Genomic DNA, 22326 nt, shown 5'->3' with positions numbered 1-22326 from the left:
AACACATCGCTTGCATAATCAAAGCTAGCGACTGTTTTTTATCTAGAGTACTTCAGGGTCACTTAGAATGGGTTGAAAAGAAGACAAGTGTCTAGAGAACTTTCAGTTTTTCAAGTAGATCATATGGACTGGCAAGTTAGGGGAAGGTAGGAATGGTAAAAAGAAACTGAAAGACATTTAAGCAATGGTAATAGTTATCAGGATAGGAGAATACTTTTAGCTATTTAACGGGATCAGGGTCAATGAGGTTTTGCCTTTGTATTCCTGTGATGTCTGCTGTGGGCTGGTGGCTGTAACTATTAAAATATTGTCAACCTCAGTCCTCATTGGCTCAGGGTCTAGCTCAGCCTAATCCTAAGGTAGTAGGTCTTCAACACCTATAACTGACAGACCAGAATTGACCAGATAGATCTGTCCCCTTCCATATTGCCAGGAGAGGTAATGGGAGACCCAAAACTGAAGGGTACTTTGTGTTTTCTTGGTGACAGTCTATTTCTTCACCCCCTTTCTGACCAGAACATTGCAGGAGCAACCAGAGTCAGACCCAAGATGGAAGGAAGAATTGGCTATCCCAATTCCCAGGGTGCTGCCCTAAACCACTGAAAGGGAGGGCAGCTGGGTGCGTTGTGGGTTCATTTGCTCAGCTAGTCTGCTCCTAGTTTTCTGTATCAGCTTCCTTTTTTCCCATTGGTATGGATAGACTCTCCAATGCTGGGAATCCTCTGTTTTTCTAGGATAGGTATAGAACCTGTAGATTCTGTCCCAGACCTTGAGAAGTTAGAGAGATTAGCATACTCAGGCCTTCAAATGAGGAATTTTAATTCTTGCAGTCTCTTAAAAAGAAGGACCCTGGACTAGAGATAATGCTTCATGGAATTCATCCAGAGAGGTGCCCACAGGTCTATCTTAGCTTACAGGCTTACACCAAGCTAAGAATAGTTTCCTTATTTCCTTTTTTTTTCTGTTTGTTTTTATTTTTTTTTTGTATGTTATGTTAATCACCATACATCATTAGTTTTTGATGTAGTGTCCCATGATTCATTGTTTGCGTATAACACCCAGTGCTCCATTCAGTACATGCCCTCTTTAATACTCATCACCAGGCTAACCCATCCCCCACCCCCCCTCCCCTCTAGAACCCTCAGTTTGTTTCTCAGAGTTCATAGTCTCTCATGGTTCGTCTCCCCCTCCGATTCCCCTCCTTCATTTTTCCCTTCTGACTATCTTTTTTTTTTTTTTTTAACATATAATGTATTATTAGTTTCAGAGGTACAGGTCTGTGATTCAACAGTCTTACACAATTCACAGTGCTCACCATAGCACATACCCTCCCCAATGTCTATCACCCAGCCACCCCATCCCTCCCACCCTCCACCACTCCAGCAACCCTCAGTTTATTTCCTGAGATTAAGAATTCCTCATATCAGTGAGGTCATATGATACATGTCTTTCTCTGATTGACTTATTTTGCTCAGCGTAATACCCTTCAGTTCCATCCACGTTGTTGCAAATGTCAAGATTTCATTCCTTTTGATGGCTGCATAATATTCCATTGTATATATATACCACATCTTCTTTATCCATTCATCTGTCGATGGACATCTTGGCTCTTCCCATAGTTCGGCTATTGTGGACATTGCTGCTATAAACTTCGGGGTGCACATACCTCTTCAGGTCACTACATTTGTATCTTCGGGGTAAATACCCAGGAGTGCAATTGCTAGGTTGTATGGTAGCTCTATTTTCAACTTTTTGAGGAACCTCCATACTGTTTTCCAGAGTGGCTGCACCAGCTGACATTCCCACCAACAGTGTAGGAGGGTTCCCCTTTCTCCGCATCCCCATCAACATCTGTCGTTTCCTGCCTTGTTAATTTTAGCCACTCTGACTGGTGTGAGGTGGTATCTCATTGAGGTTTTGATTTGGATTTCCTTATTTCCTTTTGTTAGAGGTTGGCCCAGCTACTGACAGCTCTCAATCAGGCAACAGTCTTGTAATCTCTCAGCTAGGAGGTGGTGGAACATAGTGATAATGAGCTCACGAGTTGGCATCATTCAGACCAGCATTCAAATCCTAACTTACCAGTTACTAGCTGAGTGCTCTGGAGCATAGCTCTGAGCCTCAATTTTCTTATCTCTAAAATGATACTATATCACTGAGGTATGGGGACATTAGAGGATTAAATAAGAATGTATTTAAAGGGCTATCACAAAGCCTGGCACCTTAAGTGCTCAATAAATAGACATTGTTTTTAATGAGAAAGCATTCCTAAAGGTAACCTCAGTTTCTCATTCATCAGGTACCAAAAGGATCCCTGAATTTTCAAAGGAAGAACCCCTTTCATAGATTCCCATCAACAAGAGTCAAGGTATTGAGGTACTGTCTGGTCTGGGAGAATGCTCAGCATCCTGCAGCCCCCCGTTTATCAAAGGACAAGTGCTTGCCTGTGTTCCGAGTAAACCCACATACCCTCAGCAGTCCACCATCAGCAGGATCAGAAAGGAGTCAGCACCCTGCAGAACACTATTTTATGGGAATCCAGAGTGAGCCCACATTCAAAAAGATCACCCTTCTTTAGGGTGTGCTTCCTTCAGCAAGAGTGAATTAGGAGCCCAGAAAAGTTTCTGCTCCTGGAAAGACTGCCTCATCCCTCTTTCCTCTCAACACTCAGCTTCTCCATCACTGTTTGCCTTGGGACTAGTGACAAAATTCTCAGCATGCCTCTTCTCCCTGTTCTTCACAAGTTCAAGATGGAAATCACCCCTCATCTCCCCCATTGCTACTTCCATTGCCTTCTCTGACCCTTCTCCCTTGCCTCACCATCTCTTGAACTTTTTCGCATTGTCCCCAGGAACACAAGGTCAGTCATGATCAAGATGCCCTTTATCTGGAGCCTCTTCTGTGAATGTTCTCTCCACTTCTTCCTCTGAAACCTGCTCTTATCTTGACAACCCCTCTGCAGCCCTCCTACATGGGGGTGTTTTCTGTCTTTAACGTCTATCCTCAGAAGGGGTCTGGAGGTCAGAAGGGTGTCCTGTTTTCTTTCCATATCCCCTTCCATATCTATTGCTCTTTTTTCTTCCATAAAAACACTCAGGTTTGAACCTCATGTAGTCAGACTATATCTCCTTCTACCCCTCTTGCAGTCCTTTGCTGTCTCCTCTCCCCAGCCCACTCCCTCTCATTCCTTGATTATCTTAGCTCCTAGTTAACCCTTCAGTGCTACTTCTATTAGAGTGCCTTGTGATTTAATATACAGATGACCTTTTTGATACCCTGGCTTCCTGGACTGATCCTATTAAAAGATCATGGCACTCCTTGTTCAAAATCTTCCAGTGGCTTCCTACATCATTCAAGGGGGCTGATCACATACTAGGACCTGGAAAGTCATAGTAAAGAGTTTGATTCTTGCTGTTATTTTTCCTTCCAACCAGCTGCACCAAACCCCTTGTTTTTCTTTGTGTACACCATGAACACTCCTGCTTTAGGGGTTTTGCATATACTGTTCTTCTGCCTGGAATTCTCTTCCCCAAGGTTAAGTCTGTCAATTTATTCAGATCTTGAATCAAAAGCCACCTTATTGAGGTTTCCTCTGACCATCCTATCTAAAATGCCAACACTCCACTGGGGATTTCACATCTGAATTGGTTCTTACTTTTCCTCTTTGGCATTTATCACTATTAAAATGGTATTTTAATTTATTGTTTAGCTTCCAATAACTCCTGTCCTCATGATATAAGCTTCATGAAGGCAGGAGTTTTTGTCTGTTTTGTATCCCTATTGCTTAGGGAAGTATCTGGTATTTGATAGTTAATACATGTTTGATTATTACTGACAGAAGATCAGGCTCCTAGAGCAAAGTGGGAAGTCACTGGAGGATTTTAAAAAAGAAGTGACATGATCCGACTTAGGTTTTAATAGGATCAGTCTGGGAAGCCAGGGTTTTGTCGCTAGTAAGATTCTTCTCCATTATACCCATTTTCATCCATTCATGCAATAGCCAGTTTAATTAATTAATTTTTTATTTAAATTCCATTAGCCAACATATAGTACAGCAGTTCTTGGTGTAGTGTTCAATGATTCATTAGTTGCATATAACACCTAGTGCTCATCATATCACATGCCCTCCTTAATGCCCATAACCCAGTTACCCCATCCCTCCCCCCACCTCCCTTTCCATAACCCTCAGTTTGTTTCCTGGAATCAAGAATTTCTCATGGTTTGTCTCCCTCTCTGATTTCTTCGCATTCAGTTTTCCCTCCCTTCCCCTATGATCCTCTGCACTATTTCTTATATTCCACATGAATGAAACCATATGATAATTGTCTTTCTCTGATTGACTTATTTCATTTAGCATAATACCCTCCAGTTCCAGCCATGTTGATGTAAATGGTAGATATTCATCTTTTCTGATGAATAGCCAGTTTAATTTAAAAATAAACACCCTTAAGGGGCCTGGATGGCTAAGTCAGTTAAGCATCAAACTCTTGATTTCAGCTCAGGTCATGATCTCAAAGTCGTGAGATTGAGCCCCGCATTAGGCTTTGCACTGGGTGTGGAGCTTGCTTTAGATTCTCTCTCCCTCACTCTGCCCCTTCCCCCCCAAAAATTTTAAAAATGGATGGACTGGAGGATATTAGGCTGAGCGAAATAAGTCAATCAGAAAAAGACACGTATCATATGATCTCACTGATATGAGGAATTCTTAATCTCAGGAAATAAACTGAGGGTTGCTGGAGTGGTGGGGGGTGGGAGGGATGGGGTGACTGGGTGATAGACACTGGGGAGGGTATGTGCTATGGTGAGCGCTGTGAATTGTGCAAGACTGTTGAATCTCAGATCTGTACCTCTGAAACAAATAATGCAATATATGTTAAGAAAAAAAAAAGAAGAAGAAGAAGGTAGCAGGAGGGGAAGAATGAAGGGGGGGGAAATCGGAGGGGGAGACGTACCATGAGAGACTATGAACTCTGAGAAACAAACTGAGGGTTCTAGAGGGGAGGGGGGGTGGGAGGATGGGTTAGCCTGGTGATGGGTATTAAAGAGGGCATGTACTGAATGGAGCACTGGGTGTTATACGCAAACAATGAATCATGGGACACTACATCAAAAACTAATGATGTAATGTATGGTGATTAACATAACATAATAAAATTTAAAAAATTCAAAAAAACAAAACAAAACAAAACAAAACAAAAACAAACACTCTTCAACTGGAATGGAACAATTATATACACACAGTCCTGTTTTCTATTCATTCCCAAGGAGGAACCAAGCAGATGCCTACCTTATAGCTTTTTCTAACATCAGGCAGCTATAAAGTAGGTCTGTATTCAAAACCAGTGCCTCTGTATTCAGTTTGAACAAACACAATCCTGGTCAATGCCAACATATTTTGTCACAATGAGATGATCAGGCTCTATAGCCCAGATACAATTATCAAGTGAGAGAAGCTTGCTTTGGGTCCTGTATGACTTCTCCAAGCAGCAATCTTGCTAACTGTTTCAGGATATACTCTTTTTCAGGTGCTTCTCCTGCAGGACCCTCTGGAGCCCCATCTTGGCAAGAAACAGTACACAGTCGCATCATGAAGAGAGCTCAGTGTAATTAAATTAAAAATGAAAACTAAAAACTGAAAACTCATTTGGTGAAGACTTAAGGGGCAACCTTGAGCAGGGCTATTGTAGTTTTAAGTGGGAATCGAAGTCTAACTTACTGCCCAGGTGGTGAAGAAGATGAAGGGGGAGAGTTCATAGCCTCAGACTTAACAGGTGTTCCTGGCTGCATTTCTATTTTTTAAATTATTATTTTATTATGTTAGTCACCATACAGTACATCATTAGTTTTTGATGTAGTGTTCCATGACTGGCTACATTTCTAATCCTCTTTAAGAAGGGAAGGGATAATAACTCCTTGGATCAGTCCTTCTGAAAATTTGCTGACCCCTGGCCTATACAACACCACATGATGAGTTTGCCCTCAACACCAGTCACATAGAAGATGCAAGTACAGCACACACGATTATAGAGAGAGAGACAGCTAGATGCAGTAACAAAAAGGTTTTAAATATAAGTAATTCATCTTTGTTGAATTCAACATTATTTTCTAATAACACATTTAAGAGCTTTAGACGTTGTTATAGCCTCATTGTACACTCTGCTAAGACCTTAGATCCCCTTCTCCACCCTACTGGTCTTTTTGAGAAAAACTGGAGGGGAACAGGGAGAAATGAGGCCTGAAGAGGGGAAATTAAAGGTGAGAGGGAAAGGCTTGAAAATTTTTACTTTCCAGTCTGATTTTATTGATCTCTGTATCTGGTATAAATAAACTGCAGACATGAAAGCCGCTACAGATCATCCCATATTTTGTCCCATAAAAATGTCATTCTGGGTTAACATTAGCAATTATATGTCATTACTGGAGCTTTATTTTGGTCACTCATCCTGTTCTTCTAATGTAAAGACAAGTGAGGAATGAACAGCCTGTTCATTATATTTCTCTTTGTAAAATATCTTTGTTCTTCCACGATTGATTTATAGACTTTTTCTTTTAAGCAATGCGAAGTAGAACTAACATGAACTCTGTGTCAATACAGATTGTCTTTACCATTAACGAAAACTTCAGTGAAGTTTATCCTAAGGAGGTTACTGAGCAAAGCTTTGAAAAGTTTCTCAGAATTATGTGAGGAACAGTTTTATAATACAAATGGTTTTTTTTATACTTGGCAGAGATATTTACACTATTTTCCACAAAACGTGTTCCAGCACCTTGACAACTTGTTGTCTAATACTATACAAATAGAGCATTAATGAAGAAATTGAACAAATAAACATCACATCAGCTTCATTATCAAAATCATCAATACTCATTTATAACTAATGTGATTAAATACAATATGATGTGTGAACACTGATTCCTTCCTTGACTTGCTGGTTTAAGTTTGAGCTGACAATATTGCAGAGTTGTTTATTTTGGAATTGCACTGCATGGCGATGTGTCTAACATAATATGAGCATTTTCTAAATGGAATATTCACAGTTGGGAATGAAATCTTGATGTAGGCAAATTACATCTTTAAACCTATTGGCTTAATATGAAGAAAATACAAACTTGTGATATTTCTAATTTTTTTTTTAAATGCATCGCTTACAAGTGAATTTCTACAGAATTAGAGTTGGGTGAAGTGAGGAGAAATAGATGTACTGGGGGATTGAAAATTCAAGGTGACTTTTATAAAAAATTGAATCGCCCTACTTTGGTTCAAATACTACAAGTTTTCCACTTCCCAGACCTTGCTTTGCAGACGGCAACACAGAACGGTTCTGGTTCAGTTAGTGCCCTGCTAGAATGAATTATGAGAGGTACAGGTAGGACTTAGTGAGTTAGAGCTGCTGCACTGAGTCCTGAAAACAGTGTATGTAGTCGGGAAACATCAGAAATAATCACAAAAAAATGACCCCATAAATCTTAAACACCTCACTAAAAAACATGTCCAGAAACTAATGCTTACCGCATAGTTTTTCATGTTGAGGAAGCAGAGATTCCTTGGGTTATTCCATTGAGCCAATTTCTTAAGCTCAGCTTGCAAATAATACATAGCCAATTGTGCTTTGCCTAAAATAACAGGCGCTAGGATAACATGGATAAATGGGATGGCATCTTTAATTTATAGCTTTGGTCTTTGATGATGGTGGCCTTAGTTTGCTTTATAATAGTGATAGTTCTGGAGGAAAGGTGTAGAATTTGAAAGAATTAGTACTTGAGAAATGCACCTGACATTTTGTGTGAGATGAATGCTTAGATTTAGGGCATGACCCTCTGGTTAAAAAGCATCCCATACAGAGTTCACTGGCATGGACAAGGGGTAAAACAAATTACTTGATTGATTTTTGAATTAACCAACCTGGAGACCCGCATGTTCACAGTTATTTGTAAATGAACAATTTCAAATTAACAGAAAAAAGCTCCTACCCTATAATTTTTAATCCCTTAAAAAAGTCAAATAATAACACGGTTTCCACAGAAGCTAACAACTTCATTTATTGTTTCATCAAAAGCCTTTACTGACTTGCTTGCTGGGACACGTTCCCTTATTATATGCTCTCACTGCAGCATGTCTATGCATATATTTCCTGATGTGATTATTTTATTGATGTCTGTCGTACATACCTGTATGTGAGATACGTGAAGACGGGGATCTTGGCTGCTTTTGTATTTTTAGTGTCTGTACAAGGCACACTTAATGGATATTTGTTGATTGAATAATAAATGAATCAGTCTGATCCATCGTCCTGGGGGCTCTCATAGCCTACATAGATAGATAGAACCCATGAATTAATGTGACCCAGTAATGCCCACAGGATGACATAGACATGTGCATAGAATATACTAGCAAAACAATGTACCTCAAGTCCTGAGGTTTATTTCAAGGAGCAATCAAGTGACAAAGGAAAATGCAGTGATACTATCTCTTTTATGCTTAGCTGGTTATTTAATACCTTTTTTTTTTTTTTGACATATCTTTTTTTTTTATTCTTATGTTAATCCCCATATATTACATCATTAGTTTTAGATGTAGTGTTCCATGATTCATTGTTTGTGCATAACACCCAGTGCTCCATGCAGAATGTGCCCTCCTCAATACCCACCACCAGGCTAACCCATCCTCCCACCCCCCTCCCCTCTAGAACCCTCAGTTTGTTTTTCAGAGTCCATCGTCTCTCATGGTTCGTCTACCCCTCTGATTTCCCCCACTTCATTCTTCCCCTCCTGCTACCTTCTTCTTCTTTTTTTTTTTTTCTTAACATATATTGCATTATTTGTTTCAGAGGTACAGATCTGAGATTCAACAGTCTTGCACAATTCACAGCGCTTACCAGAGCACATACCCTCCCCAGACATATCTTAATTAGTAGGACTTTTTCATGTCAAGTGACAGAAAATCTAAAGTCAAGTTGGCTTTTAACAAAAAGAAGTAGAATTCCATTTCTGATAACATCAATAGTTAGGTATTTGACCTGACCCTTCCTCTTAGAAAAAATAAAAATACTATATTAAATAAAATATTTTAGAAAGTATTGGAGACATGCTAGATTGTGAGAAATTAAAGGCCATTGTCAAAGAAGGTGGGAGCCCAGAGAGGTAAATTAAGGATTCTTGTTTTGTTCAAAGAACATTTACCAAACCGGTTTTTTTGGGGGGGGGCGGGGAGCAGTTTTGTTAGGTACAGGAGTCAGAAGACAAGACACAGCATTTTTTCAAGATGGGGTACCTCATGGGAGATCACCCCCAAGAAAGCTGGAACTCAAAAGGCCATTCTTCAGAGTAAGGGTGATCCAGAATTTAATCTGCTCTAGATCTCTACTCCCAGGGGTTTGTAGGAAAATGTACTTTTGTGCTGAACAGAACAGCATTTAAAAGGCCCTGAAAAGTTTGAACAATAGATTGGCCCTCAAGTGAATGTTTAGCTTAAATCTGCATCACTTTGGTGGTCCAATATGCACCCCAGAATTGGCAGAGCGAATCCAAATCTTGGGATAAAGATATCTTTATCCTTGGTCCTGAATGTCTACAAAACAATTTCTAAGTTAAATGACAAGCTAAAAAAAGGTGGGGGGGTGGTGAGTGGGCAACTAAGCCCAGAAGAAAATAGGGAACCATATCCTATTCCTAATCATTGTAATAGACTCCAAGACGAGGATTTGAAGGTATGTAGATGATTTGGGCAGGGCAAGTGACACTAGCTGGGAAATGGAGATGTGAGATCGGGAAGGCAGCCAATAAAGCCCAGTGTAGGAAATTAGAATTTAAACTCACGGGGAAACTGGGAAATAGTACGAAACACATATCTCAGAGTAATCCATCTAAGAGGTGAGGAAACTCACCTTTATGCCAATTCTGGTCGAGCGAACACTCGTTGACGGTTGCTCCCGTGTGGGGGTTGATGTTGTGAATTGCTTTGCACTACTAGCCAGCCACACACATGGGTAGCAGAGTTGCCCTGGTTCCGAGGAGAAGAGCCATCATGTGCAGAATAGACAGCCGACGTGGCAGCTGGGAGTCAGCAGAGCACCAAAAGTTCCCAGAGATAAGGGCAGGGCACTGGCAGCAATGGCTACAAGAGAAATAATAGAAACAGACTCAGAAAGACCAAAGATAAAATGATCAGACACTGATCAGAAAGCCCTAAAATAAAGACAAATTTGCAAAGTCTTAGGATGGTACAGAAAACTATAAGAAGTGACAGATTTTGTAAATAAACCAAATAGAACTTCAGGAAATAAAAAATACAATAACCTAAATTAAAAGAACTCAATGGGTGGTAAATTATACTTCAATAAATTTGATTTAAAAAAAAAACCTCTGGGGCGCCTGGGTGGCTCAGTCGTTAAGCGTCTGCCTTCGGCTCAGGTCATGATCCCAGGGTCCTGGGATCGAGTCCCACATCGGGCTCCCTGCTCTGCGGGAGCCTGCTTCTCCCTCTCCCACTCCCCCTGCTTGTGTTCCTGCTCTCGCTATCTCTCTCTCTGTCAAATAAATTAAAAAAAAAAAAAAATCTTTAAAAAAAACCCTCTGTAGATGGGGCTTAATAGCAGATGGAATGCAGGTGAATAGAGCATTGGTGAATTGGAGGATAGACAGGTAAAAAATTATCCAGAGGCAAAAAGAGGGAAAATGCAGATGAGAGTAAAAAGGTCTAACATCTGATTAGAGTCCAATAAGGAGAGGAGAGAGTGAAAAAGAAGAGATATTTAAAGAGACAGCAGTTGATAGCTTTCTAGAACTGAAGACAGACTCTAATCCCAAAGACTCAACCTGAAGAATCCAAATCAGGAAAAGAAAAAAAGAAACTCCTATCTAGACACACAGTGAATCTACAGAGAACTGAAGACAAACCGTCTTGAAAGTGGTCATAAAAAAAGATTACTTCGAAGGAGTGGCAGTTAGTAGACTGGTAGCTAGCTCCTTAACAATAATAATGGAAGCCAGTATTCAATAGAATATGATCCTTATTAAGTCAAAAATATATCCACCAAAATAAAATCCTATACCTTAAAAAAAAATTTCAAGATTGAAGATGAAATAGCTATTTTAAGTTAAAAATCCATACTTCATTTCTAGCAGGCCCTGACTAAAAAGTTCTGAAAGTCAAAAGGAAGAAGAATGATCTTACATTGAGGGTTTGATGTGCAAGAAGTAATTCAAAACAAAAAAGTGATAAATATATTGGTACATTTAAGTAAGTATTGGGTGTATAAAACAATAATGTCTAATGGGGTCAAAATGTATAATTAAAGTCCATGACAAACAATAATAGAGAAGTGGAGAAGGAGTTAGGTGGAGCTGAAGTCTTCAAGGAAGTAGGGAGAAGGTAGAGAGTAAACATACATAGGATACACATTGGAATTTTTAGGTCACCACTAAAAGAAAAGAAATTGAAAAGAATATAAAGTAGTTGAAAAAATGGAGAAATAAAATATAATCAACTCAAAAGAAGGTAAGAAGAACAAAAAAGATATAGGGAAGGTGAGACATAGAGTATATAGAAATGATGAGAGTGTATCATGACCTAAGGTTTATAATTAATATAATTCTGTGCACTTGAATTGTTTTAATCAGTTGACTGAATTTAATAAATATTTATGAAATACCTTTTCTGTATAAAGATTTCTAATTGAGGTGGCATTTCCTGGGGTAAGGCCACCACCTTGGTTAAAAGGTATATTCCCATGAGGAAGGAAGATAGGGAAGGCAGGCTTTGGCCTCAAGTTTGTGGAGGAGGAAGGGATGGGGGTAGGGCAAGTTTAGCAGGGGCCAAGGAAACTGGGCCAGGAGTCGAGGTCTGTTCCAGAGTGGAGGCCATAGGGAGGGGAAAGAAGGAGATGAGGGAGGAGTGGCAGAGAGTAGAAGAGGTCAAAGCCATAGAGAAGACAACCAATTGGAGGTGAGCAGGAGAGGAGAGGAAAGGAGGTGCTCAGAGGAGGCTCCGTGTAACATGAACAGGAGAATGAGATACAGGACCCAGAAATAAGGAAGTCAGGAGGAGGAACTCTTTTATGGGGAGTCAGGGAGGAAGAGGAGGAAGAGGCTGGGGCAATATTAATAATATTTAACCGCCGGGATAACAATGGTGAGGCCCAAGGCCAGCAGCATCCTGAAGTCCCCACTCCAGGCCTTACCCCCCAGCACCACGCCAGGATTGGTGGGTATGGTTAGGTCTTGGGAGGGGAAGAGTCCTGGGGAGGGGACAGGGTGCTAGGCAGCAGGGTTTGGAAGTATTTTATTTATTTTTGGTTTCAGGAGTAGTAGTATTTAGTGATTTATCACTTATAACACTCAGTCTGCACTTGAAATTTGAGAAGAGTTTAAAAAAATAAAAATAGCAAAATCAATCTAAAAATTGGAAAGGAAATAATAAAGGTAGAAATTATAGAACTACAAAACAAACAATAGAGAAGATTTTAAAAAATCCATAATCTATTTTTTTATTTAATGACTGATCTTGTTAGAGATTTTTCCAAAGAAAGAAAACATAAATAACTATTATCAGAAATAACAGGGACATCACTATAGATCTTCCAGTTCTTAAAAGGTTAGTGAGAAATGGGGTGCCTGGGTGGCTCTGTCGGCTAAGCCTTGGACTCTTGATTTCGGCTCAGGTCATGATCTCAGGGTCCTGGGATCGAGCCCTGTGTTGGGCTCCCTGCTCGAAGGGAGTCTGCTTGAGATTCTCTCCCTCCCTCTTCCTCAGCCCCTCACCCAGCTCGTGCACGTGTGTGCTCTCTTTCTCTCTAAAATAAGCAAGTAAATAAATGTTAAAAAAAAAAAATAAAGCTTAGTGTGAAAGAAGTATGAACAACATTATGCAGATAACTTTGAAAATTTAGAAAAACTGAAACATTTCTATTAGAGAAATGAACTTAACCAAAGCATACAAAAGAAGTAGCAAGTATGGGTAGTTATCTAATGACTAAAGGATCTGGAACCATAGTTAAAGCCAGAGAATATCCCAAATTATATTTTCCAGTGACTTCTGTCTGCCATTCCAGAAGAAATACTTCCAACCTAAAACTCTTTCAGAGAATCAGAAAAGATGACCCTGTTCCCAATTAAAATTTTAATGTCCTAATAATATTGCTACCACCTATTAAGATGTGAAAGAATTGTACTCAGGAAGAGAAATCATGCACAAAATATAAGCAAACATTATTATCTAGCTTCTGCTGCCATCAGATACCCAACCTGCCAGCAACAAAGACCAGAACTATGCCCCTGATACAGTGTCATCTGTCTAGGGAATCAACCCGTCACTTGGGAGCAAGTATATCTTGTCAGAGTTGAGAAACCACAGAAGGATGGTGGCTCTTACTGGAGATTAGCATTCCCAGCAGGAACTCCTTGGGCTGGAGGGACGTAGAGAGCATTACCAGAGCCCAGAAGCTGGGGCCTTTGGGTAGAGGCTGGAACCATGATGGCACAGGGAGACACAAAGGGAAGGGCTACGCGTGGTGGGAACCTCAAAGAGGAGACACAGCTGCCGCCCAGCCACTGCCCTAGAGTCTGAGTGACAAAGAAATTCCCTGGTTTCTCCTCTCCAATATTCTAATCTTCCTCCAATCCCTCCCTTTGGTCACATTCAACCGAAAACCAGAGGACAAGACAATCTGCTAGTATAATACATAAATTTATTTCTCTTGGGGCACAGAACAAGGTGAAAGATGGAGAGTGTATCTGGAGGGCAAACAAACTATACAGGATAGAGGAGGAATAATTACCACCAAAGTTAGGCAAGGGGTTACCTCTGGGAGGTGGGAGAAGTATATAGGTGCCTTCTGACGTGCTAGAAATATTCTCTCTTGCCTTGCTTGGTGGTGACATTGGTGTTTGCTTTATAATTTTATTATTATTATTATTATTATTATTTTAAATATAAAGAACACAGCCTCTTTGTTTCCTCTTGAGACATCAATGTTCGGTTTGTATGAGAGCACGCCCAGTACTAGAGACAGTGGCTTCCATTTGCTCCAAAGCATTCCAGTGGAGGAAAAGCCTAAACAGGATCTAGACGGTTTCCATTTGTCACTATTCAGCTAATCAAATCTATAGCTTGGTATTCCTTGAGCAGGACGGCCCCAACAAGGCCCCACGTGATAACAGCCAAGGGTGGAGGTGGGAGATATGGAGGATTCAACGGGCACGTGCAGTTTAGCCCGATGTCCCCATGTGCTCTCTAAAATTCCCTTATTTGGTCAGAGCTGAGAGTGGTGTCACGGTGGTGGCCCATCTTTGCTCACTGCTCCTCTGATTCTGCCCTTTGGCTTTCGAGGGGGAGTAGGTTCAGATGGTCTCGGAGCTGGTGGGGGCCATTCCCTTGGCAGCTTGCTGGGCTAAGCAGTCCTTGTAGCTTTTGGGGCTTTCCAGGTTCACCACAGACATAGGTACCCTCACAGCATCGAGTCCATTCACTGTCGCCCACTGTGTAATGGGCTCTTCTGGTAACCTTAATGCATGTGGGGCCATCACAACACCGATTTTTAAAAATTTTTTTATTTAAATTCAGTTTAGTTAACATATAGTGTATTATTATTTCCAGGGGGAGAATTTACTGACTCATCAGTTGCTTATAACACCCAGTGCCCTCCTTAATGCCCATCACCCACTCCATCTCCCCCACCTCCCACCCCTCCAACAACCCTCAGTTTGCTTCCTAGAGTTAAGAGTCTCTCAGGTTTTGCCTCCCTCTCTGATTTTATCTTATCTTAGTTTTGAAGAAATGGTGGGCAACTATTTCAGGGTTTAGTTAACATTTGTAGTTGTTCATCCCCACCTCCAGGTGACAACTTCTCAGAAACTTCACAGTCCTCCCACTTGCCCTGGTCTGGATCTTCTCCAATTTTCCTCCTTGTCTCAACAATTTCTCCTCCTCAAACCGTTTCTTGTTTTCAGGGGAGGCATATACAGCCAGACCTTGAGAGAGTAGTCAATTCTGGCCCAAAGATTTCTGCACTGAGACCAGTTTCCCCCGGGACGCCAAGTCTTCCCACTGCCCGCGTGAGGAGGAGCTCCAGGTTGCCTGCGGGCCCGTGGTGGTGTCCTCCGCTAGCTTGTGGAGCCATGTGGCAATTGCAGGCCCGCCTTGCGGCCCTCTCTGGACAGCAGCACCTCCCATGCACGATGACCATGTCCTGATTGTGAGAGAGGCTCAAGTCCTGCTCCACGCTGTGGGTGGCCCCTGCAAGTGAGTGTGACCTCAGCAAGCCCCAGCTCCTCGCCGCAGGGCCCTCCCCCTGCAGGGCCCACTCCCCCATCCTGCCCCCAGGCAGCCCTGCCCTGTTTCCCTGGCGCCTAGGGAGAACCTATAATTGCTTTTTTTAAAAAAATATTTTATTTATTTATTTGAGAGAGACAGAGATAGTGAGAGTGAGAGAGAGCTCGAGCAGGAAGGAGGGGGAGAAGCAGGCTTCCTGCGGAGCAGGGAGCCTGATGCGGGGCTCGATCCCAGGACCCCGGGAGCATGACCTGAGCCGAAGGCAGAGGCTTAACCATCTGAGCCACCCAGGCGCCCCCCTATAATTGCTTTTAAACCTCACATATATTTTAGCTTCTTTTTTTGTATGAATGATGTAGCTCATAAAAGTACAAACAAGAAAATTCCCGGAGTCACATAACTGAGAAACCCAGAAGTAGGATTAACTTTAAGTGCCTTTTATTCTGAGGGTCAGTTGTTGTCAGCGATGCTCTTCTCTGTCATCCCACCTCATCCTCAGGGTGACCGCAACAATCTCACCTTTCACCACACTGATTCTCACTCCCCATTTCCCAGAAACTTCAGTAAATATTTCATTACTTCTTTCTGCATCACATGCCCATTCCTGACCCAATTATTATGGCTGAGGGGTGAGGGGAATCACTCCCACGTAAATTGTATTAGCTGAGGCTGGAAGACAGGTGAATCCTCCCAAGGAATGAGTTCCATTAGATGAAGAAAATGGTGAGGCCCATTCCAAGTGGGCCATCCTAAGTGATTCGCTTTAATCAGTCCTTATCCACCCATTCCTGGGTTGATGGTCGCTCATGTCTCATATAATGCCTACCAGAAGCTGGAGAGACACACAAAATGAGGGAAATGACAGCTGAGCTCTGTGTGGATTTGTGTTTCTATTCTGAGTCCTTACACATTATCCTTAAATAATACTTACTAGTTGATTCCCTGAAATATTATCAAATAATTGCTTAAGTCACAGGATAAGTTTCTCTGAGCTGTCTCCCCCTTCGTCACCCCAGACACCTTGAGAGGTCACTACATCTGGCTCTGAAAGGGATTAGAGATACAAGCAGCTGAGAGGCTCACCGTATGAGTGAAGGTAACTATTCAGTGTGATACAGATAGCATAGACTCTGCATTTGGTTTACTGCATATGTAAGCAATAATTTCAGATGTTTTAAACACTCTTAATCATTTCTTTTGAACACACACCTGTGTGTCCTTTATGTCTATATCTTAATATGTATTTATCAAACTTTTCTTTGAAGCATAGTATTGAATAAACTTTTTAACGGTAAATTTAATTGTTGAATACATTTAATTAATCTCCCAGGTGTGGTGAACACAGAAAGGTTCTTTTCAGAGTCCAGTTTGGGGAGATTCATTGCCCCAGCTGCTGGGAATGCCATCAGCAGACAGTTTTCAGCTGTTAGTCCCTTCAGGGAGCCTCAGCTGTAGAAAGCCATCTTTCCCCCAAATCATGCCTTTTTGGGGTGGTGTGATGGTTAAATGTATGTGTCAGCTTGGCTAGACCACTATACCCAGATAGCTGGTCAAACTTTATTCTAGATGTTTCTGTGGAGGTATTTGTTAGAGAGACTAACATTTAAATCGGAAGACTGATTTCAGTACAGCTAATTGTCCTCCATCATGTGGGTGGGTATAACATAATCACCTGAAGGCCTACATAGCAAAAGGCTGGCCTTCCCGGAAGCAGAGATCGTTTTGCCAGCAAACTGTCTCTGGAGTCGAACCAAGACTCCTCTCTGGGGCTCCGTCCTGCCAGCCTGCTCTGCAGATTTCGGATTTACCAGGCCTCCACAATTTTGTGAGTCATTTCCTTAAAACAAATTTTTTCGCTCGCTCTCTGTTGAGCTTGTGTTGTAGCTCGACTTCTGCCCAATCCAGCTTCCTTGCCCTACCTTCTACCTGTGTTTACCTGTGTTGATCCCAGGGTCACTCCATAATAAACATACTGAATACTACACTCCATCAGGGTTTGCTTCTTGGAGGACCTAGCTTACAACAAAAAGAAGATGGAATGTATAAGGCAACTATAATAATTCCCATTCTCCCTGAGAAAAATATTCCAAAGTCTAGAAGGAGGATAGAAAAGGCAAACAACTGAAGCCTGGGCTGAAAAGCAAGTTAACTGAAGAGAATTCCTTAGTTTGGAAACAGAAAGGAAAAACATGGGGAAACTTCTTATCAAGGTGTTTATCTTTTCCATTCGGGTAGAAAACAATATTCTCCCTAGTCGGCTGCCTCTGAGGTTTGATGGAGAATGATTTGGACAGAGTTCCAGAGCAAGAAACACAGAGAAGCATTGGATTTCCAGTGATATACCAGGGCACATCTCTATTAGGAGATGGGATGAGAGGTGTCTTGTATCTCTGAGGGGAGAAAATGAGAAATAATGTATCCCACTTCCCCCTCCTTTCCCTGCTCTCCCTCCTTCTCCAATACACTGGGGACTGATTAGTTACATGTTCACACTCTAATTTGTTACATTTTGTAACCTACGGCCTGTGTTTTTAAAGGTTAAGCTTTCTTTTTTTCTGCCGTTACACCAGTAACTCCTTAATTACTCAGAAAATAAGCTTAAAGTTGGAGCAATTTAATTTAGTTTACATGGTGGTGTTCGAGTCCTCAACTAGCCCACAGAGTTTGGCTGTTGCTGACATATTTAGTTCTTTTGGGAAGCTCAGATTTCTCTTTTGGATTTTCCTGATCCACTGTTCATCTCTGTGGATATATTTCTCTTGTCCATGTGAGGCAGAAATGAGATATAATATAGCAAGATAATTTGAAAATTTAGTGTAATTGAATTTGGGTTGTGTTTCTTGCTGCTGTAGACACAGAAAGAAGGAATGCAACTTTACTTAGATCCCCTTTCCTAGGAAGATACTAAGTCTTTATTCTCCAGTCCTATCTTTCCCCTCCTCAACCATGGTAAGGAGACTCACATCTTAGGAACAATTTCTTGGGACTTGAATTTTTCTTTAAAAGAGGCATTGATACTTCATCTGGGCTGGGCCGGGGGTGGGGGGAATAAAAGTTGTTACCTTCAGTGGCTGGGAGTTGTGTGTTGACTGGAAAGAGGCATGAGGGAACTTTCTGGGGTGATGGGAATGTTCTCTACTTTGATCTGGGTGATAGCTACATGAGAGTATGTAGATGTAAACATCATTGATCTGTACACTGTATGGAAATTATCTATGGATACATAAAATGTGTATATATACATAGAGATGCACTAGTTGATAATATCACTGTTCCTGAAACAGCCACAAGCCTGACTCTCCAGAGGCTGGAACTTAGATTTATCCCCCTGCCACTAGTCTGCCCTTGTGGACATTTATTCCATAAGAGAATGTCAGGGGACATGCCTTGGAAGTTATAATTACCAGAAAATATTTATCTGTCTCATAGCAAAGTGAAAAGGAAGATTACTATCATTTCTTCAATGTGTGGAAAAGGAACGAATTAAAAAAAAAAAGAATAAAGTAAAATTTCTTCTTTCCAGGTTTACTTCCCACAGTCTGATATTTCCATTGTGAGCTTGGTAATGTGAAGGGGATAGACACTCCTGTTAGCATCTAGGAAAGATGAGTCAGAAATCAATCCAACAACTGATAGACAATCTGTTCATTTTTGTCATTGAATTTGTTCCAAGGAAATTTCCATTTTTTTCTCTTTGGCATGAAGCCATTTAGACCAGCCAGTACACCTTCATATACATCAGTGACTTTTGGCTTTTCACATACACTGTGGCCAGTCTCTATTCATAATTGTTCCATTGGACAACTTTGCTGACCTCTAGGATGCTGCCATTATGAAGCTCCTTAGTACCTGAACCAGCTTGGTTATATTCTTGATGTTTGAGATCTGTTTCTTCTGGCCAGTGGCCAACTGCTTGGACATATCTAAGATTTTTTCATTGTTATTGCTGAGGTAGAATGCTATCTTTCTTGAAATAGCCAGAGGCTCTCTGGGACCCTTTGGAACAACACCAATACTGGACAATACAAATACTTCCTTTGCCCTAGCAGAAGTGGGTATGGGTACAGTTTACAAATCTGTAACTCCTCTGGGCCGTGTAGCTTTGGCTTCCAGAAATCTGCCATTTTGTTTGTCAAGAAAAGAAACAAGTTACAGATGAGAAGGAGACAATCTCAAGAGAGGCCTTTGTTGGATAACCTAGGACTGTCATGTGTAGAGAGCTGTGAAGACACAGACTCTGACTCTGACATTTGTGTACAGAAGATTTACTGGGGAATGCTCTGGCACCTGTTAAGTGCAAAAAGCAGAATTTTCAGAGGGAGAAGTTTAACAGTGATATGATTGCAATTTTCAATCATTAACAAAAAGAGCTATGCAGCTGGGATGGCCTTTCAGAGAAGTACCAAACTGGCAAAGAGACTAGAGCTTTCTACCTCCATATGGATCAGCTGGGGAGGGAGCATAAGCTTGGTCAAAGCAGATTCTTTTATCTGAGGGCGATTCCCCATGCAGAACACAACTGTGAGCCTATGGCTGGAGACTTATTTCCAGTGGCTGGGGAAATGAGTGCCTTGGTCTTGATCCATGAGGATCCATTTTTCATGTCACTTGGATCCACTTGTTCTATATAGTAAGTTCATACCACCTGTGAAGATGTCCTCTAGGATCCTGATTAGTTTTTTTTCCTGGAGAAACTTACAAAAAGAAAATCAGGGGGATATGCTATAGCTGCTTGCTGTGGCTGATCTTGACAACACAACTGATACTCATCATCTCCCTCTTCCAATCCCTTTCTAGAAAACCCTCACCCTTGTTTAGTACCTCTGATGCTCTAGATGGCTTAACTGAAGGGATACCCAGGCCCTAATCCATGAACAGTGAAGGTGACTTGGTTGGTTTTTGGTGGGCCTGGAATGAGAAAGATTAGAAGATCAGAGAAAAGTGGTCTGGAGGAGAGGTTGGTGGGTGTTGGCATGAAATGTGAAGGGCTTTATTTAACATGTTAGCATCCACCAGAGTGTCAAGCACAGAAAGTTGTTTCTTAATAACCGACTACACAGAATGACTTGACTAGTGTTAGCTTCTGTCAGTGGCTACCCATGTGCTTGGGCACTTGAAGAAGTAGCCATGGTGGCAGGGATGCAGGCTATGTGGTCCCCATAGCATGGGCTCCCACCTGCCAAGACTAATCTACCTTCGCTGCCACGGAATGCCCAGGCTGCCGGCAATGAAGACCGGTGCTAAGCCCCTGATCTAGTGTCATCCGTTGAGGGATCAACCAGTCACTTGGTAGTAAGTATAACACTGGACCCTTTATTTTTTTTTTTAATTTATTTTTTTTTTGATGTAGTGTTCCATGATTCATTGTTTGCATATAACACCCAGTGCTCCATTCAATAATGTGCCCTCTTTAATACCCATCACCAGGCTAACCCATCTCCCCACCCCCTCCCCTCTAGAACCCTCAGTTTGTTTCTCAGAGTCCACAGTCTCTCATGATTCATCTCCCCCTCCGATTCCCCCCCTTCATTTTTCCCTTCCTACTATCTTTTTTTTTTTTTTTTTTTAACATATAATGTATTATTTGTTTCAGAGGTACAGGTCTGTGATTCATCAGTCTTACACAATTCACAGCGCTCACCATAGCACATACCCTCCCCAGTGTCTATCACCCAGCCACCCCATCCGTCCCCCCTGCCCCCACCACTCTAGCAACCCTCAGTTTGTTTCCGGAGATTAAGAATTCCTCATATCAGTGAGATCATATGATACATGTCTTTCTCTGATTGACTTATTTTGCTTAGCATAATACCCTCCAGTTCCATCCATGTCATTGCAAATGGCAAGATTTCATTTTTTATGGCTGCATAATATTCCTGTGTGTGTGTGTGTGTGTGTATACCACTTTATCCATTCATCTGTTGATGGACATCTTGGCTCTTTCCATAGTTTGGCTATTGTGGACATTGCTGCTATAAACACTGGGGTGCACATACCCCTTCAGATCCCTACATTTGTATCTTTGAGGTAAATACAGTAGTGCAATTGCTGGGTCGTAGGCTAGCTCTATTTTCAACTTTTTGAGGAACCTCCATACTGTTTTCCAGAGTGGCTGCACCAGCTTGCATTCCCACCAACAGTGTAGGAGGGTTCCCCTTTCTCTGCATCCCCGCCAACATCTGTCGTTTCCTGACTTGTTAATTTTAGCCATTCTGACTGGTGTGAGGTGGTATCTCATTGAGGTTTTGATTTGGATTTCCCTGATGCTGAGCAATGTTGAGCACTTTTTCATGTGTCTGTTGGCCATTTGGATGTCTTCTTTGGAAAAATGTCTGTTCATGTCTTCTGCCCATTTCTTGATTGGATCATTTGTTCTTTGGGTGTTGAGTTTGATAAGTTCTTTATAGATTTTGGATACTAGCCCTTTATCTGATATGTCATTTGCAGATATCCTCTCCCATTCTGTCAGTTGTCTTTTGGTTTTGTTGACTGTTTCCTTTGCTCTGCAAAGGCTTTTTATCTTGATGAAGTCCCAATAGTTCATTTTTGCCCTTGCTTCCCTTGCCTTTGGCGATGTTTCTAGGAAGAAGTTGCTGTGGCTGAGGTCAAAGAGGTTGCTGCCTGTGTTCTCTAAGATTTTGATGGACTCCTGTCTCACATTAGGTCTTTCATCCATTTTGAGTCTATTTTTGTGTGTGGTGTAAGGAAATGACACTGGACCCTTTCTACCATGGAAACAACAGTGATTCATTGTGGCTAGAATTGACACATATTCCAGGTATCTTTTCTTTCTTCATTTCAGGGCCTCAGTCAGCATCAATTTCTGAGAATGGAGTATTTGATGATATTTCCCCAAGAGACACTCTTAAGAGCAAATAAGCTGTGGCCATGAGCTTATGACTAGGAGATCCTCAGTTTCTAACAGCTATCCCACCACTCAGAAGCTACTGGCTTGATAAATGAATTAAACAGCTTTTTAAGTTCCTGCTGAGGAGCCAGCATGGAGGTACCTTGTGAGGACGGAGTGCCATTTTCTAGATTCTGAGATATATTCTGAA

General features: G+C 41.5%; 1 pseudogene; it reads right to left on the bottom strand.

The window, feature by feature from the left end:
- Window positions 1-14337: 14337 nt before the first annotated feature.
- Window positions 14338-15308, bottom strand: LOC123841293 (large ribosomal subunit protein bL9m-like; annotated as a pseudogene).
- Window positions 15309-22326: the final 7018 nt, after the last annotated feature.

The sequence above is a fragment of the Mirounga angustirostris genome, unplaced genomic scaffold (assembly GCF_029215605.1).
Source record: "Mirounga angustirostris isolate CCGP_5_RB_7025 unplaced genomic scaffold, mMirAng1.0.hap1 SCAF_9, whole genome shotgun sequence".
NCBI classification, from domain to species: Eukaryota; Metazoa; Chordata; class Mammalia; order Carnivora; family Phocidae; genus Mirounga; species Mirounga angustirostris.
The sequence above is the reverse complement of the archived record's forward strand: the minus strand, read 5'-3'. Positions and strand labels throughout refer to the sequence as shown.